The 20,208-nt window shown below is 39.5% G+C and overlaps 1 protein-coding gene and 1 non-coding gene across 7 annotated transcripts in view; both read right to left on the reverse strand.

The window, feature by feature from the left end:
• Pde8b (phosphodiesterase 8B) overlaps positions 1-20,208 on the reverse strand; it is a 222,960-nt gene that overhangs the window by 118,803 nt on the left and 83,949 nt on the right. The window lies entirely within an intron of this gene.
• LOC141424317 (U1 spliceosomal RNA) lies at positions 1,668-1,831 on the reverse strand. The gene has a single exon (XR_012449267.1). It is a non-coding gene; the product is annotated as a U1 spliceosomal RNA (small nuclear RNA).

The raw sequence follows: 20,208 nt of genomic DNA on the forward strand, positions 1-20,208 counted from the left end.
CCTTTAAGAGGTGGGTCTAGTGGGAGGTAATTAGGTCATTAGGGGTACTGTCTTTGGAAGAAACTAAAGCTGGTCTCCTGGAGTGAGTTAGTGGTACAGCGGGTTATTATGAAAAGAGTGAGCCAAGCCCCTTCCTAGTCTCTGGCTTGCTCTCTCACCATGTGACCACTCCCTCTCACATGCACTCTTCCCATGAAGCCATCCACTGTGATGTGATGCAAACAGATGGGGCTACTGCACCTTGGACTTTCAGCTCCCAAAGCTGAGCTAAGTAAGCATCCTTCCTTTTTAAAGTCCTAGGTATTTTGTTATTATAACAAAAATTGACTAATATACCTTCTGAAGGATGTTAAAATGGAAACAGAAATAATAGCCACACACGCAGAACCCACAGAACCCAGACAAGATGATGGTTTATATCTTTGCATTCTGGACAACCTCAGTCACAGATGACAGATGTTTCCTGCAAATTCTTTACTAAGGAACATCTGAGCACTAACATGTTAATATAAATCTCATCTTACAAAGATGACTTTATAAAAAACACCATACAAAGGTGATTTTAGGACAAGATAAACATCTTCATAATATCAAACTCTACAAATACAATTTTCCAAAATCTCTTCTGTTTTCCACCTTGGAGAATCAGGATCAGAACTGGGTAACTTCAGGCCCTCACATAGTGCAGGAAGCCTGGGAGGCAGGGGACATGTGAGAACCTCCTCCTAGGAGGTTAGTGACTAGGACCCCTGTGTATAGAGAAAGGGAGGGGCTGTGTTGGAACAACTGGTCAGAGTTACGACAAGGGAGGTGGCATTTCTGTGGGCAAAGAGAAAATCCAATCTGTGGACAAAAAAACTACACTCCTAGGGCCCTTCACAATGAGGCCCACGCCATAGTAAGACTGGTCTTTCTATTTAAGATAGATGTACTTACGTATCTAAGAAAGATTCTTAGTCAATATCTATTTATTTACTTATTTATTTATTTATTTATTGGTGGTACTGGGGTTTGACCTCAGGACCTTGGCAATTACTGGGCAGGAGTTCCACTACTTGAGCTACTTTCACAATCTTTTTAGCTTTAGTTATTTCTCTGATGAGGTCTCGTGCTTTTTGCCTGGGGCACACCTTTGACTCCGATCCTCCTACTTGCACCTCCCTCATAGCTGGGACCACAAGTATATGCTACCACGCTGGCTTATTTTTTTTTTTTTTAATTTGAACAATTTTTTTTGTTTAGACATTTATTCATATGTGCATACATTGTTTGGGTCATCTCTCCCCCCTGCCCTCCGCCTCCCTCCCTCTCCCCCTCACCCCCTTCACTTCCAGGCAGAACCTGCTCTGTCTTCTTCTCCAATTTTGTTGAAGAGAAAACATAAGAGATAATATGAAAGACAGAGTTTTTGCTAGTTTAAGATACAGATAGCAATACAGAGAGATTCTTAGCATTGGTTTCCATGCACATGTATATTACAACCTACATTGGTTCATCTCTACCAGACCTCTTCGCTACTTCCCAGTCACCTTCCTATAGTGGCCTCTGCCCATGTTGGCTTATTCATTGAGAGGGGTCTCAATAACTTTCTGCCCTGGCTGGCCTCAAATACAACCCTCTTCTTCTTCCTCTCCTGAGTAGCAGGGATTTTTTTTTTCTTTTTTTTTTAGGGGAGAGCACGAACGCAGTCCCCCACTACCACAAATTATGCAGTCAAGTTTCCCACATTTGGGGAAATCGCAGGGGTCAGCACATCCGGAGTGCAATGGATAAGCCTGGCCCTGGGAAAACCACCTTCGTGATCATGGTATCTCCCCTGCCAGGTAAGTATAGAGTAGCAGGGATTACAGGTGTGAGCTACCATGCTTAGCCTTCCTTTACTTATTTATATTCAATATTTGTTTTCAAATAAATCTGGGTATCTAAAGGGCTAAGACTGACCATGTGACAGTTTTTCTGAGGTCACAATTGCTGAGAAGCGCCAGCACAGTGATTTACACAAGCAGACACTCAGTGTGCAACCAGGGCTGAATGGATAAATCCAGGAGTGAGCATGATCAAGGAGATCTGTATTCATTTGACAGGTGTTCACTAAGGAGTTCAGTGTGTGCCAAGGCAGAGGTCTGCTGTCAGGAATAGACAAACATGATAATGACACTATGAAAAGTGCCATGAGGGCAATAAATCAAATAAAATGACAGACAAGGATTGGAGGGAGAAGATGCTTTGGAAGATAAGGTATCCTGGGAGGCTTCCATAGCTGCAGGCCTGAGGTCTGAAACCTAAAGTAAGAGGAGTCTGTGTGCCCCAGGGGGAGGGGTCACCATCCCAGCAGAGGGACATCAGTTACAAAGGCTCTGAGGCCAGAAGACTTGGCTTATTTTAAGGAACAGAAAGATCAGTATAATGTCACACCTTATATGCTAAGTGGAGGAAAGGACACAGAAATGACACATTCTAAGGACAACTTTTGCACTTGATCCTAGCCAAAAGGCAAGAAGCATCTAAAGACAACTTTTAGAAAATTTTACTGAGCTCTACTGAACTCTGCAAATACAAGATGTGGATGACAAGTGGCAACCATTGGAATAATTCGGCCAATTCATCACACAAGAACTCCTCTTATTTTTAACTTAATTTTTTTGCATAATTAATTCAGCATGAAGGAAAACAAATGCACACTACTTGCTTTCATAGAGGGTAGTAGTATCGATATATCCTATTTTGTATCATTTTGTAGTACCCTTTGGTACGTTCGCAGAATGGGATAATAGTTTCTTTTAAGCTTTCCAATCTCATGTGCTTAGATACTGCTTCCTTGTTGAGATACTCAAATGAAATTCAACATTTTAAGAAATATCTTAGAAGCACTTCACACCTGGGTTACAAGGAATGGTAATCATCACAGCAGTTTCTCACAACTTGTCAAGTCTGACTTTTACTGTGGGTGGATTCTCACAGGTTCACAGAATGACTAGGGAGAATTGTGTAGCAATTAAAAGCAATTAAGGGCAAGTCCGTAACTTCTTCTTTGGAGCCTATGGTAGTATTTCAGTTGAGTCATACCGTGCTTCTCTCCTTTGCCAGGCTATACATTCTGCAGAGCGCTGCCCCGAGCTATGGGAAAGTAAGACCTGCATATAGCCTCACCTACAGTCACTGAGAACACTACTCCTTTTTGGAGCAAATTAAAGTCACTCTTTCAAAAGCGAGGGTAATTAATGTGGCCAAAAATATATGAAATTCAGAAAGGAAAAATGGCAGGTAAATGGTCCTCTTTTTGTAAAAAAGAAAATAAAGATTGTATGAGCAAACTTAGGTAAATAGATTTGTCAATATGGGTAGTAAGCTTAAAAAACGATGAACTCCACACTGTGGGCAGTGGTTGCCTCTTGGGAGCAAGGACTGGAGGAGGATGTGGTCAGAGGAGGGTGACAGTGTGGTTGATTCTCACTTTTTTTTTTTTTAATGTTTCTCAGTATTCTCAGAAGATTTTTGTAAAAGTAGACCAGCAGAGAAAATTTCTGACTACAAAATTTCATCTGGTTGTGAACACATTCTCAATCACTCTCTATTGCTCTGACTTTTATCTGTATTACAATTAATATGTATGGTTTACTTAGGAGCAGTGTCTTCTTAGGCACTCAAGTCTACAGCTGCTACAATTCAAAACTACTGAAGTTTTAGTAAGATATTTAAGTTGCAAGCTTTCTGATTATCTAAATATTCTCTATTTTTTCCATCTGTGATTTCTCTCAGAGCACTGTGCCTTTTCTAATTACGCAATAGGGAGATAATCAATTAAGCCATTTGCAGAGATCAATAAAGCACATTAATCCTCTAAATTTACATGTAACTGGAGACCTCTATGTCCCAGAAGAACGGAGGCATCATCTGTACCTCCATTTGTTTTGTTTAGTATGGAGCATGGCACTGCTTGGCCATGTTGCCGGGGAGACCACAACTGCAGCTCATCATTGCACCCCAGGACCCAGCGCAGCTCCTGGGACAGTCAGATACTCAAAGAACATTCAGGAACGAGTGAATGAGTGACTGTCAGTCTTCACTTGATCTTAGCCAAAGGCCAAGGAGCAATTGTTAGTCTTATGAATGTGCCCACAGGGAGCAGCAGGAAGGAAGTGGTGGGAAAAACATGAGCTTTGGAGTCAGATAGATCTGTGTCTGGATTCTATCCCTGCCATGAACTAGCTGTGTGACATTGATCAAAATGATATGCTGTTTTCACCTCAGTTTCTTTACCTGTATAATGATTGTAACAATACATCCACCTGGGGTTTTTGTGAGGCTGAACTGAGATGACATATGTGTACTAGTGATCAGCATTCATTAAAGGGTACTTCCTCCTTGCAGATACTTAAGCTTCAGTGTAAACACAGAACCATCTGACAGTTCCCTCTTTTCTTCACAATGAGTTCATGAAAATCAAAGTTTACTTTCATCTCTTGTTTTGTCCACCTGGAATGCCTTTTACCCTGTTTCTTCCCGTCAAACCCCCAGACCCAACTTCAACATCAAGTTGAACCACATTTGCCTCAAAGCATTATCACCTACCCCTGTCTCAAAAAGCAAAGTTATCCCCCCTCAGCAATCACAGGACCCTGCCTCTTTTACAGCGTGTCTTATACTGCTGTCATCATTCCTACTTGTGATGTCAGCTTCCAGAAGGACAAAGGTAAATTTTTGGTTCATGATTACATCCCTCAAAAGCATTTCCCCCAGTGTTTTTCAGGCAATAGCTATATAGTGAATTAAAAAAAAAAAAACAAATTAATAAACTTGATCACATTTTCCTATAGGAAGAATAGAATAAGTCATCTCATGCCTATTTAAGAAATTGATTCTAACTAAATTGTAGATGGAATTAACAGAATAAAAGCAAAACCATAAAAATAACTTCACAAATGGTAAGATTAGGCTCAGATTCTATAAAATGTTCATAAATGTAAGCTATATACAGTACATTGATCACAAACACAGACATATTTGACCCAAAAAGAGAACTGCCACATCATAAATTTATCCTAACTTTATAATCACTTATAATACAAAGCTTATTAAAAGTAGAATGACTTGAATGAGCTAATTTCCTTAAATCAATGCCTCTTTCTACCCCATCTTTTAACTGACTATAGAGGATATAAACAAGCACAGCCAGCCAAAACCATTCTGTTAAGTTTATCAAACATCATGTCTTACACCTTAACCATATACAATAAAAAAATTTAGTACATTTATAGAACAAGATTCTACTGCCTCTCTCTTGTCTTCTCACCGTCCCTTCCCAGCATGGAAAACAGCCACCCATATCAATACGGCTCTTACTAGGACCTTTGGTTTACTTTTGCTTTTATATTGTGCCACTCCCTCTCAACTGTGTCTTCTAATTCTTAGCTGTTTCGTCCTCCTCCTGGGCTAACAATAGGAGCTAGTGCATACTGAACACTTACTGTGTGCTAGGCACCATGCCAAGTACTTCAAAGATGTACCAGTCACAGTCTTGTAAGCTGGCAAAGTAGGAACACAGAGAGGGCAACTCAAACCACACTGGGGATGTGGATGGACAAGGACAATCCTCCAAGAGAGACAAAATGGAGGTTTGAAAAGTTAGGTCAGACAAAGAAGAAAGAGATCCTACGTGTACAAAGGGCACTGAGCTGTGAGATATCTGGACATGTTCAAGGCCCTGCAAGTTCACTGACAATAGTTCAGCCAGTTGTGGTTTGCCACGCCCAGGAAAATGAGTTACTAAGAAAATTAGAAAAGCCAGAGTCAACTGAGGTTACACTCACTGTAGACAGTACAATTATACCAACTTATCTGAAGCCATTACCCAGTTTAGCCAGAACCTATGTGTTAACAAGTAGCTTAACCTTCTAGAAATGTTTCTTAATACATCCTATCATATTCCTATGACTGCCGCTCCAATGCACCCTCCAGCCACTCTTCCTCAGACCTAACCCTCAGCAGGGAGCCAAGCCAACATCCTAAACTCCAAGAACTGCAGAGGAAGAGATTTAGAACAGGGTTCTCAGACTATCTCACCTGGTGACATGTGGTTCTGGTATAACTGATCTGCGAATGAAGTCGACAGTCAGTATTTCTTGCAAATCAAAACCACACTAAGATTCCACCTTGCCCCTGTTAGAATAGCCATCATCAAAAACACCACTAACAAGCTATATGCTGTTGGTTGCCCCTTGATATTCCACTCCCACCTCCAGAAGCCTTTATCGTCTGGATTCTGCCCTCACCAATCTATGAAAACCATACTCTCAACTATCCACCATAGAGCCCAGAACAGGAAAATCATATGCTCTGTTATGAATTGCCATTCTCCTTTACTTCTTGATACTTGCTGACTCATTCCAGAGTGACAAGGAAAGAAGCATGAAAAGGGCAGGGCCTGACCATGATGCAGTTATGGCACATCCCTTGCAGTACAGACCCTTCTACTGGAGTTTGGCCAATGTCCCCGATGATGCCATCACTTCATAGATTCCAAGAATAGAATTATCTGCCCAAGCTCACTTAATCCCTAAGCAAATGGGTAGCCTATGATCTACACCAGAAAGGACACTTTTTCAAGAGATTTGGGATTCCCTATCTGACTCTCAAGTCCTCATAATCCTGGTAGCCTGGCCAGAAGCTGGAGTGGCTTCCAAAGAAAGCCTGAGCTGGAATCCCTCCAGCTCTGCAGCAGGCCTCAGAGGGAAGGTGTGTGTCTGTCTTACCTCGTCCTTCCTCCACATTGGGCATATGGAGCCAAGTCTAACCACAAGAGCTGTGAAAACTACCCTCTGTGCACATATGTCCAGTAGGTGCCTTGTTGAGAAGGACGGCCAATTAAGAATGAGACTCACAAGCTCTAGGGTCCCTCATCCAAATGTCCTCATCTTGCCACTCCCATCTTTAAGAGGCAAGAGCTGCAGTTCTAAAATGACAAAGTAGAGTCAGGAGTGAAGGGTTAAGGGATAAGATGAGAGGAAATGAGACACTGAAAACAGAAAAGCAAATGACACTATTTAATGCTCAGTGGCAATCACTACTCTTTGTCAAATCGTCTCTCCCATTCCTAATAACCAATCTCCCTTCCACTGAATTTTTTGTTTTTTAAACTTGGTAAATATGGATAATCACTAAGCTAATTCAACATGTAAATACACACTGTTCTGTAAGGAAATCTCCTCATGGGTTCTGTGCATCTTATGCTAATCTCTAACTAAACCATTTCTCAGTCAACCTATAGTCAAGGCATTAGCTCACTAAAGACTCTGACCTCGCCTAAACTCTTCCTTTTGACTGCTCTTGTAAGTAATCTCTGTAATCATTTCGAATAATATAAGAAACCTTATGAAAATTGACTTAATTAGTACCCATTGTCTGGGGATTGGGTCAACATGATGACTGACAAGGCTTGTGAGAAAGAAGCATAGATTAGGATCAGAGTTGGTGAGTGATGCAGAAGCAGGCAGCCTCTTCAAAGCAGGTAGCATACTCAAGAGCTTCAGAAACCTGTCCTTGCCACCCCTGCCTATAGGCAGCAAGGGTGGGCACTCAGTGCAGCTCCCTTTCAGCTCAGGGAGGGAGCCATGAACTCAGAAATGAGGCAAACCTTTCACTTGACTCCACTATGCAATGTTTTCCTGTTATTTTTAATAGTGGTGCCAAACCTCCAGGAAGTGGGAAGCAGTGAATGAATTATTCAGTTGATCCTTAAAGGACACAGAGTGAATCAGACTCCATCACCAACTTTCAAAAACTCATGATGAGCACATAAATTTTGATGTTTGGAACAAAACTTGTGGAGATAATTTTGACTCTTTTTTTTTTTCAAAAGCTCCATTCAGCACCACATACAACACTCATAATTTGTCAAGTGAAATTCTCCAAAGAAAGCAGATCTAAAGAATAAAAAATTCCCTGATTTGTGCTGGAGAGCATGCTCCCCATAAACATAAGAATTATGAGGGTTGGAAAAAAGATACAGTCCATTCTCATTATTGAAGGCAGTTACAGTTCTACAAAGTCATAAGATCAGATGAAAGAGTTCAGGCAAGGCCAGTGTCTTTACTGATCCAATGCATTGTCTATAGATTGGTTGGGAAATTGTTCAGTCCAGGATTAGATTAAGATGTTTTCTAAACATAACCAATGAGCAGATTCTTTGACGAGATTTCCTTACAGAGCAATGTATGTTTGCATGTTGAATTAGTTTAGTCATTATCCTTATAATTAAAGTAACCTCAAATAATAAATTAATAAATACTGAATCACTACGCTAGAGAAAAGACAAGCTTAGGTTCTTGCAAGCCTCTGGTCACATTTTCTCCAACCAATCAATACATAACTTTGTTTTATGTTCATTTCTGTTTAAAGACACGTCATTGAATATATAGTGTTGATTTATTAACACTGAACTCACAGCCAACGATGCTATAACTCACTCCTAAGCAAAGCTTATCTAACCCTTGTATTGTATGCAGAAGATCCATCACAGTCTTCTTGTACTTTGGAACAACAGACAGTACTTCAGCACTGCTCTTGGGGGGCATTTTAGACAGAGAAGTCATCAATGAGAAGAACAAAAGCATGGAAAATATGACACTGAATAACTAAACAGAGTGTGAGAAAAGGACAGTATTCTCAGAAGGAAAGCTGAAACAAGATGCATGAGATGACTCAAATTTTTACTCCTCTGCACAAGTCCACAAATGACCACAAAAGTACTACAAGTATTGATGCAGGGATTACAAACAATTTTGGTGAGTAGGTAAATTCTCAAATACAAAATGTGTAATACTACACACAGCAGCGTACCCAAAGGCACTAGGTGCCAGTGAGGCCACCCCACCATGCTATTGTAAGAGCCCCCTGTTGTCTGAGCAATGCAGTCAGGAAGAGTTTCAGCTGAGCCCTCCAAAAGGCCTCAGAACCATGGCAGTTTTCACTTTAGTTTTCCAGGAAGTACTCTCATCTGTTCCACAGGAAAGATGGGGAATCGGGGATTACCCTGCATCTATGCACCTTAATCAAGGACAGTTTGACATGAATGACCTCAGAGGAGCCTCCAATGTAGCCTGGAGGCCATTTTCCTGCAGAAGATATAATATTGAGATAAATGTCCCTATAAAGCATTTTGCCTTTTCTAATTAAATTCTGAAAGCGCACCCAAAGTACATTCTTATACTTTACTAGCATTATAAACAAAGGCTCACCACAGATACTGGAGAGTCATTCAGAGGGCCAATTCAGTAAATCAAATCATGAGATTTTTCAAGAGTCCTACAGTTCTGGAGAGAACATACAGCTATATTTTATGGGTAGAAGATTTGAAAAAAAAAAATTTAAACCAACTTTCAAAGGTGGCTAACAACACTTTAAAAAGACATAAGGTTAGGACAATTTAAAAAACACTGAAATAAGCATAGAAATTGGTATATTAAAGACACTGAGGCAGGCTAGGAAAGAGGGAAAGAAGCCACAGGACTTTCAAGTGCCCAGTAACTTTTCCCAGCACATTTCATGTTAGACCCCCTCCTCTCTCAACCCAATGCTATCCTTCACAGTTGTAAATTTCTTTTCAATTGTAAAATCTTAGCAATTACAGAGCCCTTTTCAATTGTAAATCCTTTGCAGTTGTAAAACAGAAAGCCTAAAGGAGATTTTGGCCTTAATTACCTCTCAGGTAAAAACCCTTTGCTTAAAACATGAATACCGATCAGACTTCATGCATGTAATTAAGGAACCTGAGAGCATAAGTGCATGTGCAGAGTGCCCCCTGTTGTATGACAAGATCTTGTCAGTCAAACCTGTCAATCACCCTAGCCCCAACCCATAAAAACCATGCAGACTTTTCTCGCCATTTGCTCTTTCAATTTATAAAGACTCTTTGAAACCAACACCAGTGCCCACACTTGTATCCCACCTGGCTAGGGCCCACCACTGCTTTTTCTTGTGGTTACTTCCCTGCACGATCAATAAACTTTGCTACATTTTTGTGCCTGCCTTGCTTGAATTCTTCTCACATGGAAAGCAAGTACCTGAGATCATCTGACCAGAGTCTCAGGTCACCCATCAGGTAACAACACCAATAAATTAGTTACTCAGGTTGAACAACAACAAACAATTGATATCTGAGCTTTCTGGCAGCAAATAAGACAGGGAAACATTTAGATATATTGTTTTCACCAATAGTTAACAGCCAACACACTAGATCACCCAATCTTGAAGGGATATATTTGTGGGTATTAAAGTCCAGCAGGTATTTATTTTGCCAGAACCACTGATTACTTATGATGCCTTGGTTTCTGGGTCAACTGATGTTTAGGATGTTCTCTGTGGCATCACCTAACCAGTACATAGGAATACTGTGAACTGGCCTGTTATGAGTATTACATTTGATGTGCATTAAGCATGTTGAAAATTATATAAAAATATAATACACTGTAAATCTATATGAAAATAATATTGTGTGCACTTGGAAGCCCTACGATATAAACACATACCATATGGTGCCAATATGCAAATCAGCCAGCCCTGACCTGGTGCCAATATGCAAATAAACTAACCCTAAACTGGTGCTGATATGCAAATGAAGCAACCCTAAGCTGGCTCTGATAAACCACTCCTCTATGAATACTTAAACTCCATTCGTCACGAGACCATTGCCACTTCCTCCCAATTGACAACATGCATCATATCAGTTGAGAGCAGACCCAGACAAGGTGGACCTGGACTCTCCCCAGTCGATTCCCTGGGTGTCCTGGAGGCCTATCAAGACTGAGAACTAGCCAGGACCAGTTTGGAGCCAGCCACCAATGGACTAAGATCAAGTCGCAAGGTGAGCACAGCTTGGGGAAGGCTAAGGTGCTATGGGGCATAGGTTGTAACCCCCTGCAATAAAGTGTGTGTATGAGCAACTTAGTTCCTGCCTAAGTTAATTCATTTAGCGCCTGACTGATGGTCAACTGTGCACCATCGCCTGCTCGAGACATGGCCAAATGAGCCAACTCCCACAGTGATGCAGTGAGGGCTGAAGACTCTCACACAAGAACATAATTAGCTAATCACTAACAATATAAAAAAGGAATAATGACAAATACTTGGAAAACCTGAAAAGTCAAGTGATCTGCATAAGCATCCAGGAGCATCCTAGAAGATTTTCTTCAGGGCCAAAAGCTATGCCCCGGAGCAAAGGACAGTAAGAATCTGACTGGATTACCTATTACGTACTTGTCCCTGGGGCCAATTTTGAACAACATGATTTTACTTCACCTGCCCAGTTAGATTATCTATTGGACATATCTGATCTACTGCTGCATCTTCTTATTAGGAGTGATAACACAATTGGTCCCTTTAAAAATGATTTCAAAGGGCTTGATTCTTTTCAAAGTAAATGTGAGAGTGAAGGAGGGCACTGGTGACTGGCCTGACTAACTCCATTTTGTCCTCTTGGACTCTAACCTTTTCCTCTTTAACTTTTTTCTCTTGAGTCTCTCCCTCCTGCAGTCACCTTAGATTCTGGGAATAACAGGACTGATTGATAAACATCTTTATGATAAGAGTCAATCTACCTCCCAGGCAGCAATGACCTTTCTTATCCTAACAAGGCCCTGCCTGACCAACCTTGAGATAATTATCAACTAGACCATAGTTTAACGAAGACTGATTAACTATGTATGTTCCTTTCCTCTCCCCTGCACCATCTGGAAGTTCCTATGAGTATCCCAAAAACAGAATTGGAGTTGCTCAACCCCTTTATCTGTCCTTTTCGATGTATCCACATTGAATACATCTCCTTTCTCTGCCCTTCATCACTACTTGTCTATTTAATTGGCATATCAGAACAGGTGACTGGGTCTAGTCTGTTGGGACTTCCAGAACTGGGGCTTTTGCTCTAAATCTCTAGGAGGATGAAGATGGCAGATTAGAAGTAAGCAGCACATTCCAGGCTCTCAGCAGCTGGGAAATGAAATAGACAGAAAACAGCTTTTCAGTGCAGTGGGTGACAAGGGGATACACTTAAGTTTAATATTGGACAGACAGAGACCTGGAGAGTCTCAGGGACTCTGGATATTGGAAAAGAGGATGAGAAAGAGCTGAGCCCACATTAGCACTAACACCACTGTGGCCTGGAAGGGCAGCAGATGGGAAGAGTACCAGAAAGGGAAAAAGAGAGAGATGTAATGGGAGGAAACTTAGCACAGATGCAAACGGATGCAAAGCAGAAAACCGGTATGACCTTAGCCAATCTGAGAGCTGCATAGCATGGTGGTGTTTGTGAAGTGCTCTTCATTTCTTACCCTAAAAGCTGTAATGGTGAGCCATCTTGAGAAGGTCATGCCCAAGCTTGCTGCTTTAGGAAACTTAAGTCCCTACATTTTCCTTTTCCTTCACAACAGGTATTGCCACACTGTCCATGCCAGTGTCCACCTTGTGGCCCACTGGGGCCTGGCAGACCACCACTGAAGCAAACACATTAAAAGTATAAGCAGTGGGATTCTGGTCAGAAAATGGTGTGGAACTTGCTTTCCCTTCAAGACTGGCAGCTCTGGTAGGTCAGATAAAGTAGGTAGGGAGATGGAGCAGGCTGCATGCAATTGTGGGCAGGGACTGGGCCTTAGAAAACTATAGTCACAGGCAGTGGAAAGTGCGGGACCGGCTTCACACCCTCCACCCAGTACAGTTTGTTGGCCAATCTCTATGTGGGCCTCACAGGGATGCCTGAGATGCAGACACACAGCAGCGCTCCAGGTCAGCCTAGTCTAGGAGTACATCAAGCTAATCTGACCAAAATGAACTCCAGCTGAAGGAACTTTGCTCCCATGCTCCCCTGTACTTGTGAACAGGGGAACAAACAGCCATTTCAATCAGTTTTGGTCCCAACCACTCTCACTGAACAACAGAGAAGCTACACACAAAAAAAGAAAATGGTGACTATCCCCCAACCTTTGCTCTCTCCAAGGAGCACACAGCCCAAAAAAGACACAGAAAAAAGTGCAGATTGGCAGAGGCAGTAAACTCTTGCCTACATGACCACACCAGCAGACAAAATTTTTATTTTTAAAAACTTTTTAAGACCTCTATCTTGTATTTGCTGACTGGTTGATTGGACTGTGTACATATATTTTTTTCTTTTTTCTTTTATATATATATATGTATATGTATATATATAATTTCTCTTTATTATCCTTTCTTTGTGAGTCTCTATTCCTCTACTTCTAAGAATAAAATTCTTCTGTTCAATCTGTTGTCTATCTATCTCCACTTGCCTCTTGCTGTCATTCTCTCCCTCTCCCTCTCCCCACCCTGTGTAAGTGTGGTCTTCACTTTCCACCTTTCTCCTTTTTCACTTTTTAAAATATTCTAAGTTTTCTTTTGATTCCCTGTTCCTGTTTTCTTAACCCTTAATTTTTTCTTTCTCATATTTTAAAACTTTTGGGTTTATATTGTTTTTGTTCCCACCATTCCTGTTGTTGTTATAATTGTGGATGTTGTAGTTGGTATTGATTTGTACTTTATTTCTGTAACTGACTTACTACTATTTGTTGTTGTTACAGTTACTTGTTTCCCCCTTTCTATGCAGTGCTGGGAATCAAGCATGATATTTCATTCAGTACATTGTATAGCTGCTCTGCCACTGAGTTACACTCTTAGCCCAGCTAAGAGTCAGCAAACATTGCTTTACATACAACCCAACCCTGCTCAAACTTCAGCAAACACTTTAACTCAATGAATAGGGAAGATAAAAATGCCAAATTAATGACCAAGCTTCAAATAGGCATGGCTAGGGGGACCTGAAGACTGATGCCTGAACATCCACCCCTATAGCAACAACAGAAACACCAAAAGATTATGTACACTACTGGGGCAGCTGATAGCTGATGTTTAGGTCAGCTGATGTTTAGATCTCTATGCTATGAGAGACCACAGCATAGGTCACTCTCATATTCCATCAGACCATACACTGTTGACAAGACTAGAGCAGTAATGACAGGGGGCATCCCCATATACTCTGCTATCTACAACACATTTGTTTAGTCTATGAGAAATACTCTAGTCTTGTGAGACCTACAGAGAAAACAGAACCTTCAGTTTCCAACAGAGTTCACACTGCAAATAAACACTAACCCTTATCAAAGAAGTAATACTAGACAACAAAATCTAACTGGAAATAAATTCCCCACTTTACAATAATCCAATTGTCCCAGAACAAATTGTCAAGAGAAGGCTGTTCCTTAAAAAGGCTCTCACATAAAAGTAGAAGACATATCTATCCCAACAGATGTGTAAATCTCAATATAGAAATAAAAGAACTATGAAAAAACAGGGCAACATGACTCCACCAAAAGGTCATAATTCTCTAGCAACTGATGCCAAAACTATTGAGGTGAATGAAATGCCAGATAAATAATTCAAAAGAAGGATTTTTAAAAGGTGAATGAATTCTAAGAATATATAGGAAAATAACTGAACATATTAAGGAAGACAATACAGGAAATGAATGAGAAGTTCAATAAAGAGAGATTTGGGGGAAAAAAGAAAAGCAAAAATCTTGGAAACAAAAAATTTTAAAGTTAAAAAAAAAAACTCACCTCAGTAGAAAGCCTCACTATTGGACTAGATTACATGGAAGAGAGAATCCTGGGTCTTAAAAACAAGGCTAAAAATTACAATGTTCACACAATACAAAAAAAAAAAAAAGAATAAGAAATTATGAAGAGAACATGGAAGACCTCTGGGACACAACTAAAGGACCAAACCATATTTTTGGTGTAGAAGAAGGTGCTGAGATATAGACTAAAGTCATAGAAAACTTATTCAATGAAGCAATAGCAGAAAATTTCCCACATCTTGGAAAAAATATGGACATCCAGGTAAAGGAAGCACTTAGAACTCCAAACAGACATAACCAGAAAAGAATTGTGCCATATCATAGCTGAACTGCCAAGAGTACAGAACAAAAAAAGAACATTGAAAGCTGTGAGAGTCACCAACTCACCTAATGAAGAAAAAATTCAGTCTCCAAAGAAGTCCACCAGTAACCCCCTTCCTTTGCTACCAACACCCCACAGTATGATGGTGAGTCAAGTGAAATAAAGATCATCCCCATTTTAGCATGGGTAAACTGAGGCTCAAATTGGCACCCATACAGTTGAGTCCAGAATTTGTCTGTCTTTGAAGCCAGAGAAGAAATTTACTCAAGAAGTCCTGTGGGGGTCCTTGGCAGTGAGGAACAGGGGAGTTCTAGTCCACAGCAGGAGATGGGACAGGAGTCCTGGCTCTCAGGGCCTCTCCCTTGGTCCAAAATCAACTGATGCCACACTTCCAGAGCATAAAAACAGATTTTCTTATCAGAATCTCTAAATGTCAAGAGATTATGGGATGATTCATTTCAAGCCCTGAAAGAAAGTAAGCTAACCTAGATTACTATATCCAGCAGAGTTATCCTTCAGAATCAAAGGAGAAATAACTTCCAAGATAACTGTAAATGAAAATAATTCATGACCACTAAGCCATCACTGCAGAAGATACATAAAGGGATTCTACCTTAAGTGCACAGGAAAGAATAAATCCCACTAGATGTATAGGTAAACAAATGGGTATAAGAAAAGAATCAAACATTTTAAAAGTAACAAAATTATAGGAATTAATACATACATTTCACTTAAATTCTAAATATAAATGGTTGTGATTCTCCAATTTAAAGACACATCAGCCTATAATCTTAGCACTCAGGATGCAGAGGTGGGAGGATTGTGAGGCTGAGGCTAGTTAGGTCTACATAGCAAGTCCCTGCCAGAAAAATAAGTAAAATAAAATAAAATAAGGGGGAGGAGGAGCCAGACTCATTGATTAGATTAAAAAACAAGATCTGTTTCCTGCCTTCAAGAAACACACCTCCTGGCAAAGACAAACACAGACTGGAAGAGAAAGGATGGAAAATGATATTTCAAGCAAATGGAATCCAGAAGCAAGCAGGAGTGGCTATACTGCTTTCCAACAAAGCAGATTTCTTCTAGTAAGAAGAGACAAAAAAGGGTCACTACATGTAAAGTGAATACATCAAGAAGATATAATGATTATAAATATATATATATGCACCAAACATTAGTGCACCCTATTTCAAAAAACAAACATTACTGGACGTAAAGAGACAGATAAGCAACAATACAGTAATAGCAAATGACTTCAATACCTTACTCTCACCAACAGATAGAGTCATCCAGACCACCCCTCAAAAAAATTAGACGTCAAGAAACTTCAGAGTTAGGTCTGAGGCTTTTCTTGAGAAAGTGTCACTGTCTTCAGAATTATGTACCTGGTGGTTTTCTTTTTTCCATCACAGATTTGTTTGCAAGCAGATAATGCACTGTGAACATTCCTCTCTGTTAAAGAAAACCTTTTGATATTGGGGTCTTGTTTTCAAACTTTTAAAGGTGCTTGATGAGGTCTGCAGTCACTTCTGTTAAACCCTTCTCTGTGAACTTTCTTGGAGTTATTTTCCTTGTGCAGTTTCTTTTCTCTTGTCTCTTCCCCAGCTATGCATGTAATAGGTGGTAGGAAGTTTTCAGCCCCACTGGAATGCTATGAGATGGTCCATTATTGATCAAATGCTCTGCAGTGCACCACTGTGCTCTCAAGCAATAATGGCTGAGCTCGATGAGTAGTGATTTTTAAGTTTGTTAATAAAAATTTTCTCTAATTAAAAATGTATGGAATTTGTGAATGAGTTAAAATCCATTTGTAATATATATATAGATTTGATTTTTATATAAGTGTATAACTGTTTTGTGATTGGGAGTTGCTGAAAAAATGAGTGTTAAATTTTGGAATTTTGTTACTGTACTTTTGTGGTAGGTTCTACATTGTCTTCCTCCATTGTATATATACTACCTTATGGGAAAAATAACGATTGGGGGCATAAAGAAGTGTATTTAATTTTTTTGCTAATAAAGAGTTGGAATTCAAAAAAAAGATACTTTAAACTACACTATAGATCAAATGGGCTTAACAGACATCTTTTAAATTTTTCCATCCCATGACTGCAGAATACACATTCTTTTCAGCAGCTCATGGAACTTTCTCCAGATTAGATCATATTTTATGCCATAAAGGAACTCTTAACATATACAAAAAGAAATAAAAATAATTTGTTGCATCTTATCAGATCACAGTGGGATGAAACCAGAATTCAATAGCTAGAGAAGCTGAAGAAACTATACCAACACATGGAGATGGAGCAACACAGTATTGAATGATTAGTCATTGAATAAATCAAAGAGGAAATTAAAAATTCTTAGAATCAAATGGAAACAAACACATTTCAGAATCTGTGGGCTAGAGCAAAGGCAGTTGTTAGAGGGAAGTTTATAGCTATGAGTTTCTATGTTGAAAACTTAGATCTCAAATAACCTAATGATGCATCTCAAAGCCTTAGAAAAAACAAGAACAAGCCAAAGCAAAAACCAGTAGAAGGAAAGAATAAAAATCAGAGCTAAAATTAATGAAATAAAGTCTAAAAAAACAATATGATGGATTAATGAAATAAATAGTTGGTTCTTTGAAAAGATTAACATGATTGACCAATCCTTAGCCAAACTAACCAAAAGAAAGTGAAAGGAATACCAAATAACTAGACTAGGGACAAAAGGGGGCTATCACAACAAATATCAGTGAAACCCAGAGGATCGTTAGGGATAATTTTGAAAACTTGTATTCTAATAAATTGGAAAATGTAGAACTGAATAAATTTCTAAACACATATGACCTATCAAAATTGAACCAAGAGGATATAAAAACCTAAACAGATCAATAACTAGTAATGAGATTGGCTGAAGCACAACAAATACATGTATGGAAATACTACAGTGAAATCCCTTTGTACAATTAATACACACTAATTTAAGAAGTAATGAGGTTGCTAGTGCTGGTGGCACATGCTTGTCAACCTAGCTATGTGGGAAGCTGAGACTGTGAGGATTGCAGTTCCAGCCAGACCATGAAAAAAAGTTTGCAAGACACCATCTCAACAGAAAAAGCTGGGCATGGTGCTGCATCCCTGTCATGACAGCTACTGTAGGAAGCATAAACAGGAGGATCACGGTCTAAGTTAGCCTTGGGGAAAAGGGAGACCCTATATGAAAAATAACTAAGCAAAAAGGGCTGGAGGAGTAGAGGTATGGCTCAAGTGGTAGAGGGCCTGCTTAGCAAGTGCAAAGCCTAAGTTCAAACCCCAGTACAAAAAAAAAAGCAAAACTACTAAAAAAAAAGCAAAAAGATTGATGCAGTAATAAAAAGTCTCCCAACAGAGAAAAACCCAGGACTAGAAGGATTCACTGAATTTTACCAGACTTTAAAGAATAACCATCACCAATGTTCCTCAAACTATTCCATTATAGAGGCCAGGAGGGCTTCCAAACTCATTCCATGAATCCAGCATCATCCTGATACCAAAACCAGATAAGGATACAAACTAAAAAACCCTTGATGAACGTAGACCAAAATCTTCATCCAGATATTCAGAAAGCACAAAGCCCTGAGTTGAAGTCCCACTCCCACCAAAACAAACAAACAAAAAATGAAAAGATTACATCAAATGAAGAAGGTTTTGCACAACAAAGGGAAAAATTAAGAGTGAAATGACAGCCTACAGAATAGGAGAAATCTTTGCAACTATTGATCTGACAAGGCATTAATATCCAGAATCTAAAAGAATTCAAAAAATTAAACACCAAAAGAACACATAATCCAACTAATATGGGCAAATGAACTCAACATTTTTTAAAAAGAAGTACAAATGGCTAATAAATGCATGAAAAAATGTTCAATGTCTTTAGCCATCAGGAAAATGCAAATCAAAACTACCCTGAGATTCCAACTCACCCAACCCAAAAGTCTATAGCCAAGAAATCAAAGAACAACAAATTCTGTGAGGATGCAGGGACCTGGGGGAGAAACCCTTCTACACTGCTGGTGGGAATGGAAATTATTCCAGTCACTATGGAAACCACTCTGAAGGTTCCTCAAAACAAAACAAAACAAAACTACTAAGTGATGAAGGTATATCACTCCTGGGGATATAAAGTAAGCACACAATAGAGATACCTGCACACCTGCACACCCATGTTGGTTGCAGCACTATTCACAATAGCCAAACTATGGAATCAGTCTAAGTGCCATCAACAGATGAATGGATAAAGAAAATATGACCTATACACAAAATGGAGTAGTATTCAGTCATAAAGAAGAAGGAAATCATGTCATTTGCAGGAAAATGGTTAGGAGCAGAGACATGTTAAATAAAATAAGTTAGAATCAGAAAGACAAGTATTACATGTTTTCTCTCATATGTGGAGCCTGGAAGAGGAGGGGAAGACATAAAATGGAAGGAGGATTATTAGGGAAAAGGAAGGGGATTAAGGGGAAAGAGACTAAGGGTAACGGGAGTAATTATGAACAAAGTACATTTTATGCACATATGAAAATGAAACCCATTATTTTGTACAATTAACATATACTAATAAAATGTTTATAAATAAATAAATGCATGTTTTAGCCTTAGAAAGAGTAATAACCAGTCACCAGATAATTATGATGAACCTAGACATGTTCTCCTTTTTGAAAATATTTAGCTCTACTACTTCCTGGTGCTCAGCTCCACTCCTCCCAAACCTCTCCCAACTTGCTTGTCTTTTCCTACTCATAGTAAGTCTCCAAATGTCCTCCTTATCTCAGGATATTCACACTTGGTTCATATCTGGTTAACTAATAAATGTTCTCTTTCATCTCAAAGTTGTCCCCACTATAACAGAAAAGGACAAATAATAACTAGTGCTGACAAAAATGTGGGCATACTGAAGCCTTCATATATGGCTGAAGGGAATGTAAAATGGTAAGCTGCCTGCAAAATAGTCTAGCAGTTCTCAGTTAAACCAGAGTTACCCATGAGCCAGTCATTCCACTCCTAGGTGTATACCCAAGAGAAATGAAAACATGTCCACAGAAGCTTATATGTGAATACTTAAATTACCATTACTTATAATAGTCAAAACATAGAAGTATCCCAAATGTCTATCAACTGATGAATGGACCAAAAAATGTGGTAAGTCCATGTCATGGTCTGCAGTTCAGCACTAAGAAGGAATGAAGTACTGACACAACAGGAAGGGGCCTTGGAAAGATTAG

Source organism: Castor canadensis, chromosome 6 (genome assembly GCF_047511655.1).
Source record: "Castor canadensis chromosome 6, mCasCan1.hap1v2, whole genome shotgun sequence".
NCBI lineage: Eukaryota > Metazoa > Chordata > Mammalia > Rodentia > Castoridae > Castor > Castor canadensis.